Genomic DNA, 14,816 nt, shown 5'->3' on the forward strand with positions numbered 1-14,816 from the left:
GGGTTTGGTTCCTTGTAAACCTCGGTGTCAAGGTTGCCGACTAAACAAAAGCTAAAGTAATACAAGATATTCAAATTTGCTCTTACCAACAAATTCTGTGTAATGACATAATTTTAATAAGTCATAAGTCATAATATCAATTATTTATGCTTGCTCAATTTTTTATGCAATGGGGAGACATTCTTTTATTACAAAAATCATCACACCAAAATTATAATTGACAATTTTGTGAAAAAATTTTTTAGTATGGATTAATATGTCTATATATCATCATAGATCATTTGATATGTCTCTATGTAATTTTTTAATTACATGATTTTTCAACAGTAGTGTTGAAAATATCCGATAGAGGGCTTATGATCGCCGAATTATCTCGTTATAGGAGAATTAAGTTCTAAAATAAAAATCATTTTATTATTTTCTAGTAAACTAAGTTTAAAAAATAAATTAACATTATATAAAAAATTAACTAAGTTTAAAAAATAAATTAACATTATCATTCTAACATACTTAGAATGATAAGTGAAACACCACCTCGTACTAACAATAACGATCTACATGACAAATTAGAAATAAAAGAAATATATTATGATATAAAAAAACAAACAGAACTATTCTATAAAGAAAGATTAAACGATCTCAGTATTTTTAAATACTTAATATTCCATATACTTAGTATTCCACGCACTTTTTCAGAATCTATGGTATACTTTTGAACACAAACTGATCGAACCGAAAATCTTAGAGAAATTTGAAAAATTCACTTTTTCCGAATTTTTTCGACAACGATAACTCACGAACCAATCAACCAATTTTCACGTTCTTGGTGGCGATCGACGTGATTTTTTGGGTTCCAATAATTATTCCATTTCGTCAAAAATGATCCAAAAAGAAATCTCGAATTTATGTGAAAAAAAACACTTTTTTCGAAATTTTTCGTTTTCGATAACTCTCGAACGAATCAACCGATTTTGATGGGACTGGTGGCAATCGACGTGGTTTTTTTAAGCTTAAGAGCTGATTAGATTTGGAATTGATCGGTAAAGCCGTTTAGAAGTTATTCAAAGAAAACGATTTTTTGAAAATTTCATTTTTGAGATTTCTCAAAATCTAGCGAACCGAATCGATTCAAATTTTCACGAAATTTAATGGCAATGATCACTGCTACCTTTGAGCACTTATTTATTATATTCAGCATTCGTCTATGGCAAGAATTACCGAGTGATATTATCAACTCAAATTCCCTTGAGAGTTTCAAAAATAAAGTCTTTGAATTTTTTCTTAATCTTGAAGTATCAAATAGTTTGTAAATCTATTAATTATTTACAGTTTGGCTTGTTTTAGTTACTGATTTGTAATTCATATAATTTATTGTAACGCATCTTGTTATACTGTTTTGTTTTATTACTTATTTACACTTTTGTTATAATTGCATTAATTATACTAGACATTGTATAATTTGCCATCCGGCTATAAGCCTTGGCATATAAATCTAATAAATAAATAAATATGTACGACAATAGACGTATTAAATTAAAAATTAATTAACAATTGGCTTAGTATTTGATTAAACTGAAAGTCAATGTTAGATTAGCTTAGAAGTTAGTTTAAAAGACGATTTAGCGATCAAAAGCCATCTGTCGGAGATTTTTAGCATTACCTTTGGTCAAAAAATTATACATAGACATATCAAAGCATATCAGTCCATACATTGACGTATTAAAAAATTTATTCACGGAATTTGACTTCACTTAACATAGATTATATAAAATTTTCACAATGGCATGAGATTACATTGAACCGAACAAATCTCATGTCGTTAAAATCGGAGAAAGCGTCTCGCTCATATCACGTAAATCATCCACATACTTATTAACGTCAGTCATGACTTTAATATTTTCACTGAAAGTCATCTAAACAATAAAAAATGGAAATTAAATTTAGTTCCTCTATCAGAAGTTCTGTTTATGTCTTCGAGAAAACAATTTATAAACGTTTTTAAAAATTTCGAAAACGTGCTTACGGAAATAGGATAAATTTTTATTTTTTCTATTTATTATTTTGTTCCATCGTCTGAATAAAAATATAATATACTCTTTTTTTTGTGGGTTACACAATACAATTTGTAGATAATTTATGCGCGATGACATCAATTTGGGTGCCATATCCTCACCCGCTATCGACATTTGTTACTTACTAATCTGAACAGTACATTGTAATTGTAAGTTTGTTATCTTTTGTATCGCAGCATAGATGTAGTGTAGTCTTACGTCTAATATTGGGTTGTTTCAAGAAGTATTATACACTGATAATGGTAATCAATGTTAGAATGAAAATTGCTAGGTGTGGTTCGCGGAAGTTATCAAAATATGAATTTTTTTGTATGTTTAAAAGAATAGCAGTTTATTATAGTTTCTTAGCATTGGCGTAAGTTGAAATTTTATTGAAAAGTATTATTTTAATTTTTCTAAGCCGTTAATGTTAAGCTTATAGTATATTACACACCTAGGGAAGTAAAGTAAGAAATGTCTCAGATCACATGTAATTGTTGGCCGAGGCGAAGCCGAGGTCAACAAACATGTGATCTGAGGCTTTCTTATTTACTTCCCGAGGAGTGTATACTATTTTTTTGTCCGACGAAGGCGGAAAGCGGCAACTTTGTTTAGCGCAGCGGGACGAAAGTTGCCACTTTCCGCCCGGAGGGCAAAAAAGATATTTTATGGTGATATATGTCTCGATATGAGCATTTGAAGCTATATCAGAAAATTTTTTTACAAGAACGGAAGAAATAATACACGGAGAAAAAAGTATTGCTATTTTTACGATACAGTATAGTGATGATCACGATCCTCGTATGACTATACTTTAGATGTGCATATGCCCGATCTAGTGGATCGTGATTATCACGATCCACATGGATTCGGATATCGAGTGTCTATATTGCTATGGTTTATAGATGATTAAGTTGTCTTTAATTAAATGTTAATTATATTTTATTGCAGATTATTGTTTTTTTAGTTTTTTGGTATATTATTGTTATTAACATAAATAAAAATTCCTATTGTAGCTTGATTAGTTTAAAATTTTTGTGTAGATTATGACAGTCAAGAATTGGGTTAGGTTTAAAAATTTTTAAATAATGACTTACAGCAATTGGACTTTATCTTATATAACTTTTTTTTTTTATTTTTACAAATATTATTAGCCTGGAAATTTTTATTATCGAAATATTCATTTAAAAGAGGCAAATATTTTTGTCATAAGAAAAAAATTTTTTAATGGAATTTTTACTCCTTTATTACTGAACGTACTCCATAAAATTATATTTTTTTTGTATAAAATAGTATGGGATCAAATCATTTATGCTAAAAAAGACTTTTATGAAAACAAGAATTTATTTATTTAATACAATATATAAAGTACATTGTTCCTTCTTATCAAGACACAAGTTTTTCAAGATTCCACTCGTGTAATTTATCAACAACCCAATCATCCATATCGCTGTTGATATTAATTAACTAATTTATGTAATTATCACTATTTCATCACCAAAATTGTAAACAAATCTACTCGTAAAAGTTTCAGACTTGGTTATGCGTGGCGGCGCTGAAGGCGTTGTGGATCGTGATAATCACGATCCGTTTCGCCCACTGATAGAAGGATTTGTTTATAGTTAAAAATATTTGTTAATTATTAACAAATCATTTATTAGAGACCACATTTTAGTCCTTAACAAATATTTCTTAGTATTTAAAAAGATTTATTAATATTTAATAAATGAATATCTGATTTATTAAATACAAACAAATCATTTTAAATACTAAGAAATATTTGTTTGATACTAAAAAATGGTCTCTAATAAATTATTTGTTAACTATTAACAAATATTTTTTTAATACAAATAAATCCTTCTATCAGTGCCGTAGTAAGGAAACGTTTCTTTATGATCGCAATACGTTTTTACATAGTCACTATACCATGGAAAGTTCATATAAGAATCCGAAGTATAGAGTATATCAGGTTATAATATCGTGAAAATGACGATACTGTTTTGAGCTAATCACAATACTACGTTCACGATCCACTGGATCACTATAATAGCAATACTTTTTTCTCCGTGTACTCTTATTTCTTGAAAAAATTACTCTTAAAACGATATAACGATCACAGAATATTATTTTATTCTGAAAAGTTGCTCAATATATTGTAATCTGTTAATTAATTTGGTTTTTAAAAAATTAATTCAACTCTAGCTGTAAAAATTAACTCAGAATTTAATAATATACACGAATTATTAATAAAATACATTTATATATCAGTATGAAAATAAAAATATTGAAAGTCTAATTATAAAAAAATTAACTCTCTTTATTTTCTTTAGTCAAGAATAATTTAATTAATTTCAAGAATATTTTAATTCATAATTAATTATTAATTTTAATTAATAATTCAATTTAATTAATTTTCTTGAGTCAAGAGAATAAATTCTTGAGACAAGAAAAATTTACTTATATCAAGAATAATTTCTTAACTCAAGAATTTATTCTTTTGACTCAAGAAGATTTTAATTAATAATTTAATTTAATTAATTTTCTTGAGTCAAGAGAATAAATTCTTGAGAGAAGAAAAATTTAGTTATGTCAAGAATAATTTCTTAACTCAAGAATTTATTCTCTTGACTCAAAAAAATTATTTTCTTCAAAATAGTATTCTTAGTTCAAAATTTTGGCTCTTGAGTCGAGTTAATTTTCTTTATTAGTGTCTAGTCCTGAATTACCATGCAATAAAACTTAATTCTTCTTAGAATTTATTTCCCGTCTAATTTAAAAAAAATTAAGTTATTTATTCTACCCCAATGTTCAAAAATCTAGTTCTCAGCAGATTTTCACGTTTTAAATTATTTTTTCTATTTTTGCACGAATATCTTGGTATGTGTGTGGAAGGTGAGAGGAGGGGGGAGTTTAAGTATTTAATTTTATGTCTGTGTGGTAAAATTTCTTATTTTTTGTTAACTTTCGGAATGCGCTGTAATAATAATTAACGTCAAAATTTATTTATTGAATTGAATATTTTTAATTTTATTATTAATATTTATAGCTGTACTTTCTAACCCGCCGATATTTAATATTAATTTTCAATATTAATATTGAAATTTTCCTTAAAGTTTTTTATCCGAAAAATAGCTTATCCTAAAATATTTAGCCTGAAAAATTTTATTTCCCATAGAAAAAAATAAAAAATCAATTTTTGCATAAAATAAAATTTGATTTTTTATAAACTTAATTTTCTGCAATACCTAGCATCTATAGAAATATCTTGAAAGTTAAAATCTTTTGGCTTAATATCAAGTTCAATATTAAATCCTCCATAATTTTGTCCATCATTCATTAATCTGATAGTTCTCTACCAAAATTTCTACATTGCATAATAATATCATCATAATAATACTAATATAATTCAGAACAGACAATATATGTAATAGATATATAATAAACTAGTAGTTTAGTAGATACAGGATCCTGTAATATGGAATAGCCGCACCTGCGGTATCGAATTTTGGCAGCGTGCCATCAAGATGTTCGCTGGATCTAGGGCAATGCAGATGCCAAAGTACTCGCTAGATTTTATTCTCAGCTCTTTATTTTTATATATTACCCTGCTTATTTTATTTCACAGTTGAAGGTAAGTTGATACAATGATACCAGCAATGAATAATCATTTTTTTACGTGTTTATATCACACATTCACTAGTGCGCTTAGCGAGCATTTAGAATGTGAAGAATAGCGCGCTAGCCTCATCTGTTACTAAAGCTAAGAATTACGATTATAAATGTTGGAGCTAGAAGGTAAGTCGCTTTTTACATTACTAATATATATATAAAATACTCGTTTTTACTCACTGGAGATCTAACTTGTCTGTAGTACATTTAAGTAGAAATCTACGGTATTACTTTTACTTGCCAGCGGTTGGATAGTTTCCAAGTGCGAAATAATCCTTTTTAAAGATCTTGAAAGATTTTTTGCAATACAATGATTCTTAGAAGAATTTTTTAATGGTTGAAAAGCTTTTTTAACTGTTAATAAATTATTTTTTTAATTTTTGATGCTTTTATAAATTTATACTAATTAATTAATTATTTATTTATTTCTTTACATAAAGACCCAACAGAAATGGCCAATAATTGGGTCACTAGAGTATAAATTTACAATATCTTATTACATATTTGTAAAAAAAAAAAATAAATCGGAAGTAAAAACAATAATATTTTAATGTACTTAAAAATAATAGACTGAAAAGAGAAAAAATAAAAAGAAGAAAAAAGTATTGTTAGAGATCTGAAAAATATGCGTTTTAAAAATCTGTTAAGATTTGAAAATTGGACAATATAGATTAGTATTGTTACATTATTTGGTCAAAAATATTACCGGATTAATGAAGAGATAATTTTTTTTAATGCCTAATTAAAGAAACTACTAAATTAATATTTATAAAATTTATAGAATTTAAGAAGTAAATTTATCAACAAGACTAAAAAAAAAAATAGTCTTTATGAAAATTTGGTTCAATGTTTTAAAAAATTCAAATTTCTTAAAAAAATATGATTTATATTTACAAACTTAAGTTATTTTGTTATCGATCGCGCAGCCAAATTTTTGCCCAGCGAATTTTGGCACAAACTCAAAAAAAAATTTTTTCCTATGTCGTGAAGGATTTAAAATGTCATTTTACACCTAATCATTCAAAAATTTTAATAAAAATAAATAGAAAAATCTATAAAAGTATTATAAAAAACTGCTTAATTGGCTCGTAGAGTTCTACACCATATTTTCATGTATTTCTGCTACATAACATTGTTTGCTAAAAAAAAAAAAATATTGATCGAATCGTTTCAATTCTAAAATACAAATTAAACACAACCTTGAGATTAATCGTTTAAAGTACTTGTGAGTAATTTGACATCTAAAACTTCTTTCAGCTCAACAAAAATTTTTTTTAGCCTAAAAACTTACGCAGAGTGTTTTTAGTTCTTCATTACGGTACTTCGCGGGGTTAGAGCATAAATTCGTTCGTACTCCTGATTTTTTACAGGGTAAATCATTTATTAACTGTTAATAATTATAGGGTTTCTCCTTAAGAAACATTAATTAATTAAGCAATAATTGCTTATGCTCATGAATTAATGAATAGTTTCTTAATAAATTAATTTATTAACCGTTAGTTAATCTTTCTATCAGTGTATCGCTATTTGGAATTAATTAATTAAATATTTTAGCAGTTGAAAGTTAATTATTTATTTAATTTTTAATTAATAAAATTATAGACGGAAATGAATAAAAAATGTGTATTATTTTAGCAGCTTGGATAGTTCTGAAGAAAAACTTTGAAAATGGCTCAAAAATTCCAAGGTGGTGTTAGATTTTCGTCAGGCAAAATAAACGGTAATATTCCTTTGAATTTATTCCTTACAGCTTGCGTAAAAAAAAAAAAAATTAGAAAAATTCGTAATTCGAGTAAAAAAATTTTTAAACTAATAAATTTTTCTTGATTTAAGTAAATTTTACTTAATTAAAAAATTTTTCGTCTTAATTTGATACAATGAAACTTTTCAAAATTATTTTCTTGGTTCAAGAATTTTTAACTAGTTTTAATTTAATTTTTTTTTTCTGTATAGAAATTTAAAATTCATTCTCTACTTCAATCTATCAGATAGTAATCTATGAAAACAAATAAAAGTTTCACATCATTAATTCCAAAGAATTTAAAATCTATCGAAAATCAGCTGTCATTACCAATTACAAGTACATGAACGCAAACTAAATTTTGTAATCATCGACCGTCTCATCACTTTGCACGTAAACTAGTTTCCCTTTCAAAACATATAACAGCCAATATCTTACATTTAACATCTTACATTTTCCACATACACACCTCTTGTTATATTATGCGCTACTATGCAGATGCGCTTTCACACGCATCCTCTGAATATCGACGACTGTATACTATCTTTTTATTTTCAAACAATCGTCTGACAATCAGCTGCCAATTCTGCGAACACGCGTTCCATATATTTACATACCAAGCTAGGTTTCAGTTATATAAATTATTTACAATATCGATACTTATAATTACATACATATTCAATCATTTGTTCAATATTCAGTGTCGGTCGAATATATTACTCTCTTTTTCATTGTGATCATAAATCATTTTTTTAAACAATTATTATTATCTATATTATTGAGAGAATAAGCGAAATTTAGTGGCAAGTTTATTTATATGATAAAATGGGTTGTTACGGTTAAAATTAATATCGTTGGAAAAGTCTTGACCTGGAGTTGTGCCTTTTCATGGTTTCATATCATTCTCACCAGTAGTCAATATACGATGATAAGTATTTAGGCTGCATTTAAAAATGCTCTATCTCTAGATACAAGAAATGACATTGTATCTCGTGAACTATTGACATTTTTAAAGATACAAGCTAATTCTGATGTTACACTCATCGAGACCTTTTATTTGAATACCCACATCATTTTTTCATATATTTATATATTTATATATATGTATATATGAAAAATATATCAAAATGCATGTGGGTACTCAAATGAAAGCTCTTGATGAGTGTAACATCGGAATGAGCTTATATCTTTAAAAATGTCAATAGTTAAGGAAATACAGTGCAATTTAACATAATTAAGAAAGGAGCTTGTATCTTGTGAACTATTGACATTTTTAAATATATAAGCTCATCCCGATGTTACACTCATCAAGACCTTTCATTTAAGTACCCACATCAATTTTTCATATATTTATATATATTATATATATGTATATATGAAAAATATATCAAAAATGCATGTGGGTACTCAAATGAAAGGTCTTGATGAATGTAACATCGGGATGAGCTTATACTTTTAAAAATGTCAATATTCAAGAAAGTACATTGCAATTTAACATAATTAAGAAACGACCTTGTATCTTGTAAACGATTGACATTTTTAAAGATATAAGCTCACCTCTATATTACACTCATCGAGACCTTGCATTTGAGTACCCACATCAATTTTTCATATACTTTTATATTTATATATATGAATATATAAAAAATATATCAAAAATGCATGAAAAATATATCAAAATGCATGTGGGTACTCAAATGAAAGCTCTTGATGAGTGTAACATCGGAATGAGCTTATATCTTTAAAAATGCCAATAGTTAAGAAAATACAGTGCAATTTAACATAATTAAGAAAGGAGCTTTTATCTTGTGAACTATTGACATTTTTAAAGATATAAGCTCATCCCGATGTTACACTCATCAAGACCTTTCATTTAAGTACCCACATCAATTTTTCATATATTTATATATATTATATATGTATATATGAAAAATATATAAAAATGCATGTGGGCACTCAAATGAAAGCTCTTGATGAGTGTAACATCGGGATGAGCTTATATCTTTAAAAACGTCAAAAATTAAAAAATTACAGTGCAATGTAACATAATTAAGAAACGACCTTGTATCTTGTGAACTATTGACATTTTTAAAGATATAAGCTCTTCCCGATGTTACACTCATCAAGACCTTTCATTTGAGTACCCACATCAATTTTTCATATATTTATATATATGTTTATATGAAAAATATATCAAAAATGTATGTGGGTACTCAAATGAAAGCTCTTGATGAGTGTAACATCGGGATGAGCTTATAACTTCAAAAACGTCAATCGTTAAAAAATTACAGTGCAATTTAACGACTCATTATTTAATAAAGCAAAATTTTATTTATTTATAGTTCACTAGTCAAAGCAGTCACATAGTGACTGCAAGGTTGGTAGTTATTATTTTTGATGATTTTGTAAAGTATATCTTTTAGTAAAATTTATTAAGTAATAAAAATAAATTAAAATTTAAGAATAATTATTAAAGTGATATAAGCTCGAATCGATAACGATCAACATGTTATCTTATAAATAAACAAAAAATAAATAAATCACCGTAAACAGTAATTGGAAAGGGCATTACTTTCCTATTAATTCACGTGACTCAATAAATAATCCAACATAATTTCTATCAAAATAAATAACTATGTCTTTTAAAGTATAACCTCCCGCAAAATTCCGATCGTTTAATCCGATAAATTTATAAGTTATATGCACTTACATTGATACACAATTATATAAAATTATAATCATAATTATAATTATTAATTAATTAATTCTAATATCAGAACAAGTTAATCGCAAGCTAGATAAACTTACTGAATATATTTAGTAAAAATAAAAAAAAAATGTATAAATATATACAGCAACCTCTTGAGAGCAAAACCCCGAGATTCAAGATTTGGTTGTAATGATATGTTGTAACAGGACATCGATGGCCGTAATAATTACGAAATAATCCATGCGAATGTCTGTTTATGCTCACACACTCAACACCATGTTAATGGTAATAGTAATAGTATTTATAGTGGTGTACATGGTACATGGTACGTACAACTACAAACTACAACCTACAAGAGAACATAGCGGGTATATGCTATATGCTATTATGCATTACTTCAGACCCCACGTATGTGATATGTGACCATGGGTAGGTACAGAACATACTAAATACACACGTCTAGTTCCGACACGTTTCATCGAACATATTAAGTTTTCTTCGGTACGGTTTTTAGATTTTTACATTCAACTATTGAGGAAAAAATTGTGGTACATGTATATACCACATGTCTATTTGGATATCTAACGCATTAAACGCCTACACAACGTGTAATTTTGCACCCTACCAAGATAATATTGTTTTATGGGGTTATTAAATTAAATTTCTGACGTCATTAGAAAAAAAATTTGTCGATGATAACGTGAATGTTATTTTTATAATTGCATGCCTTAAGCACAAGCGATAAGGTGTACTTTATTACTGCCTAATAATAAAGATCTTAATGTTCTTCACATTAAATATGACCTGGCAATCATTATTTAGATATAAACGATACAAAAATCACACGATTAGAAAGATAAATGATATGAAATTTTTTTGAATTAATTCATTGCTATACTTACATAAAAAAAGTGGATTTGATTGTTGATGATGTGTATTTTTTGAGTCTTTATGAAAGGGTAAACACCATAACTTAAAGAAAAATCAATTTTATTTATAAAATTGGTCATAATTAAGAAATTACCTTGTATCTTGTGAACTATTGACATTTTTAAAGATATAAGCTCATCCCGATGTTACACTCATCAAGACCTTTCATTTGAGTACCCATATCAATTTTTCATATATTTATATATATTATATATATATATGTATATATGAAAAATATATAAAAATGCATGTGGGTACTCAAATGAAAGCTCTTAATGAGTGTAACATCGGGATGAGCTTATATCTTTAAAAATGTCAATAGTTAAGAAAGTACAGTGCAATTTAACATAATTAAGAAACTACCTTGTATCTTGTAAATTATTGACATTTTTAAAGATATAAGCTCATCCCGATCTTACACTCATCAAGACCTTTCATTTGAGTACCCACATCATTTTTTTATATTTATATATATATATATTATATATATGTATAAATGAAAAATATATCAAAAATGCATGTGGGTACTCAAATGAAAGGTCTTGATGAGTGTATTGTCGGAGTGAGCTTATGTCTTTAAAAATGTCAATAGTTAAGAAAGTACAGTTCAATTTAACATAATTAAAAAACGACCTTGTATCTTGTAAACGATTGACATTTTTAAAGATATAAGCTCATCCCGATCTTACACTCATCAAGACCTTTCATTTGAGTACCCACATCAATTTTTCATATATTTATATATATTATATATATGTATATATGAAAAATATATAAAAATGCATGTGGGTAGTCAAATGAAAGCTATTGATGAGTGTAACATCGGGATGAGCTTATATCTTTAAAAACGTCAATAGTTAAGAAAGTACAGGGCAATTTAACATAATTAAGAAATGACCTTCTATCTTGTGAGCTATTGACATTTTTAAAGATTTAAGCTCATCCCGATGTTACACTCATCGAGAACTTTCATTTGAGTACCCACATCATTTTTTTATATTTATATATATATTATATATATGTATATATGAAAAATATATAAAAATGCATGTGGGTACTCAAATGAAAGCTCTTGATGAGTGTAACATCGGGATGAGCTTATATTTTTAAAAGCGTCAATATTTAAGAAAGTACAGTGCAATTTAACAAAAGTCATTATTTAACAAAGCAATATTTTAATTATTCATAGTTCACAAGTCACATAGTGACTGCAAGGTTGCTAGTTTATTTCTAAATTTCTTCAACTGGCTTCTGGGAAGTTACAGAATAAAAATTACAGTTTAATATTATTTTGTTTAGTTATAATTAATTTTTTTGAATGGTAATTGGAGCAATTCTCTGTCCTTTCAAAAGTATTATGTAAAAATTTTTTTATAAATACATCTTGAAAAACTAATAAGATGCAAAATTGTTTTGCGAGTTTACTACAGGTAGTATAGCCTTTATCGTTTTTTTTTTTAGATTCATGCATCGGAACGAAATAAAGCGTTTAATTTATATAAAAAAAAATAAAAAAAAGCTTCAAAATTAAATTATAAATAAAATTAAATCCTATGAAATTAAAATAAAAAATTATTTTTTGTATTATGTGCAGTAGATAATTTTTTTTCTGACGTTTAATATAAAATAATTAAAAAATTTTAAATCACCAGTAATGAGCACTTAAAGCGTGCAAGTTTAAATTTCTAAATTATATTTTTATCATTATTTTTTTTTATAAATAAACCTTTTAAATAATAAATAATATCATTAGAGTAGCATTCACCAGTAATCATCGAAGGTAATCATCAACAAACCTTGTTTATACGTGATTGTACATTTCTACGTTTAATTGCTTCATTATTATTATTATCATCATCATCATCATCACATAATTTAACATTGACTTTCTCAACAAAACGAATAATTATCACCTTCATTATGATCATACTTTAAAATGGGCGTAACCGTGAACTGAATAAAATGGCATCGGAAGTGAGTACCGACTAATTGGCAATTTTTTTGAATTAAAAGCCTTATTACATCCATTATTACAATTACTATTACTATAATCGCAATAAATTAGAGCTAATTTTCATGGGCATGAAAGTAATAAATAAGATTGATTGAAGCGTATTAGTTCCTCCGGGCAATTAAGAGACATAACTTCCGATTTTCTGTCCAAGGGCGGAAAATATTTCTCGCGGAATAAAATCTAGGTTATGCCCATTGACTTTAAGTTAATACCAATTAGCAGCTTACCTTGGCTTCTATACCGATGTTCTATGAAATATTATTATAAATTTTAACTTACAACATAACCAGCTTATTGTTGTTGTCTATATCAATCTACCGGTCAATTAAGAAAATTAAAAAAAGTCAATTCACTTATCATTAGCGAACTAAGACTGGAACTGGCTGAAAGAAATCAAGGACTGGCAATAAAATAATCGGCTATTTTATTATTTATTATAAACATTGTCGAATTATTTTATTTATAACAGATATTTTCTAAATTCGGCGTGACCAGTATCCGCGAGGTCGTTGAGAGAAATTTATCAAAATGCCTTGTCACCGTTGTTAATTGCTATTCATGTTTTTTTTTTATTGTAATTCAAATTGAAAATTTATTAATTAACTTGATTAGTAATTTAATAACACGTCTTTCAATAATGCTTTTAATTGACGAAATTATATAGTTATACTCGAGATCTGTGTCAAATGATTTATTGTATTGAGAAATAAAAATTTAATAAATAATAATTAGTTACATAAGACACTTTATTTTAATATCAAAGATTTTTTTATGATAATATATTTCAAGAGGAATGTTACGAAAATTTTTATTTATTTATTTTTTTTTTTTAATTATAATTCTAGCTTAAGGAGTAGAGATATGATAAAATTGATAAGGATATTTCTGAAAAATTATAAATTAAAGAAAAATTTTGGTAATTATTTACAAATCGGGTCACCCTATTTTTGGCCATATCTAGGTGAAAAATAAACATTTTTCAATTTTTTTTTATTCGGCTTATTTTTATGGTGCTTTTATGATAAAAAATATCGTGAAAGAAATAAATAAAGATTTCGATAGCTTTTTTTTCCTTTAAAAGTTGGGAAAAATTTTGGCTCCCATGTTTTTGGATTAAATTTCTATTTTATCTTTTTTTGATGTTTTTAAGATAATTTTTTTTGAAAAGTTCATAAAAAACTGAAAAATTAAAAAAAAAAAGTTGAATATCACAATTTTCTAAAAAATTTATAAATTTTTTTGAAAATTTGTTAAAATTGTGATAATCAACTTTTTATTTTTTTTGTTTATTTCTTTTATGTATTTTTCAAAAAAAAAATAAATCAAAATTTTCAAAAAAATGAAATTTAAAATGGTGGGCCCCACTTGTAAATAATTATTAAAATTTTTTTTTTTACAGGAAAAATAATTCATAATTTTTCCGTAACTGTAATATTTTAACTGAAATTTCAATTTAAAACTTTTGAAATCAAAATTTCTATGACGTCATTTTTTAAATTTTAAATTCAAATTCTAAAGGATCAAAATTCGGCAAAATTGATGAGAACTTCGTAGAAAATTGAAGTTCCTATAAAAAAAATTTCTTATAATTTCGACTGCCCAATTTCAAAACACAGTAACTGACAATTTTAAGATTTTTAAAAATTTTTCTTATTAAAAAAAAGTTTGCGCGCCAAATTGATAAAAAATTTGATTTATGAA

General features: G+C 26.3%; 1 protein-coding gene across 1 annotated transcript in view; it reads left to right on the plus strand.

The window, feature by feature from the left end:
* Positions 1–9,561: 9,561 nt before the first annotated feature.
* The window catches only part of LOC123265923, a 41,179-nt gene continuing 35,924 nt past the window's right edge, over positions 9,562–14,816 (plus strand). Inside the window, exon 1 of the mRNA XM_044729909.1 lies at positions 9,562–9,573. The gene's annotated coding sequence lies outside the window, so the exon portion shown is untranslated. The remainder of the gene's footprint in view (positions 9,574–14,816) is intronic.

This window comes from Cotesia glomerata, linkage group LG5 (genome assembly GCF_020080835.1).
Source record: "Cotesia glomerata isolate CgM1 linkage group LG5, MPM_Cglom_v2.3, whole genome shotgun sequence".
Lineage (NCBI taxonomy): Eukaryota > Metazoa > Arthropoda > Insecta > Hymenoptera > Braconidae > Cotesia > Cotesia glomerata.